At 52.5% G+C, this 1,183-nt stretch overlaps 1 protein-coding gene across 1 annotated transcript in view; it reads left to right on the forward strand.

The window, feature by feature from the left end:
• The first annotated feature begins 262 nt into the window (after positions 1–262).
• Positions 263–1,183, forward strand: part of LOC119577118 — a 17,505-nt gene continuing 16,584 nt past the window's right edge. Inside the window, exon 1 of the mRNA XM_037924804.1 lies at positions 263–1,075. The gene's annotated coding sequence lies outside the window, so the exon portion shown is untranslated. The remainder of the gene's footprint in view (positions 1,076–1,183) is intronic.

Genomic DNA, 1,183 nt, shown 5'->3' on the forward strand with positions numbered 1-1,183 from the left:
TCGCCACTCCACCCACGATAGGGACGAGAGCCAGTGTTGCCGGGTGGGACGTTGTCTTTTATTTTTCCCGTTAATCAAAACATGTCGCTGTCATAATTATCTGGTTGACTGACTTTCGATGAAGAAGTGTTTGCTCTACAAAGAGCATCAATTTTGAAGTACTTTTCCGTACTGAAGCTCCGGAATTTATCGATCAAAGATTTCACCAACTGGACATTACCCAAATCAAGCTGAGGTGCTTTTAAAAACTGACCGTTCGTGTTACAAGCTTGTACCACCATCTCCTATCACACTATCGCCCTCTCCTCCTCCCGCGGAGGTCGTCTTCCCTCTCCGCCTGACCCTCGCCTCCTGCCACAGCCCCCGCCCCCGCCACGGCGCCCAAGCTCGCCCTCCGACCCACAGCTCCTGGCCGCAGCGCACCACCTGATCCCCAGAGTACTTGAGTTCCTCCTACTCCCAGCACTGTTCGTGTACCGGGCGTGCGGCGGGTGGTTCCTTGCCGAGTGACTGTCAGTTTAGGACCAGTTGAGCACTCATCCATATCTAGTCAGGACCCGCCGTCTCACACCCTTAGCCTCGAGTGGACTTCGACTTGCTGGTGACCGTGAATGAGACCTGAGTTAGGCGTTCGCTTGTGCAAGGGAATCTGTGCTGCGAGTGTGTACCTATTTTCCTCGACTGAGAAGAAAGGTCGACATACTTCGAGGCTCCTTTGCATATTTGCGAAAGAATCACCCATGCGTTAGACCGCCGATCCCACGACCTCATCTCAGGAAAAGGCCATTTCTCGCTGGACACAAGACCAAGGAGAACGACAGACCAGTTGGTGAATGGAAACGCAGCTGAACAGAAGTGGTGAAAACGCTATCTCCCTGACACGCGCGCGCCTCCGAAGTCCTCGTGAACTGATGATCTCAAGAAAGCGTTCCAAGTGCCGAATTCAGCCATTAACACAACAGCTTCCGTAAGAAGATTAACTGTGACCGAGTGTTCAAGAAGTCACGCTTCAGCCACATCCTAGCCACACCCACAGCATCCTCCTGCTGCACAGCTTTCTACCTACGACCACCAGGTAAGTTCCTTGACTCAGAGGCGAGAGAAAAGCTATTTGTGGGCCGGGATTAAAGACTAGTATCTGCGGCTTGTGCTTACGATCGTCATCTTGAAAGACATGGCGTGC

The sequence above is a fragment of the Penaeus monodon genome, chromosome 9 (genome assembly GCF_015228065.2).
Source record: "Penaeus monodon isolate SGIC_2016 chromosome 9, NSTDA_Pmon_1, whole genome shotgun sequence".
In the NCBI taxonomy this organism is placed as follows: domain Eukaryota; kingdom Metazoa; phylum Arthropoda; class Malacostraca; order Decapoda; family Penaeidae; genus Penaeus; species Penaeus monodon.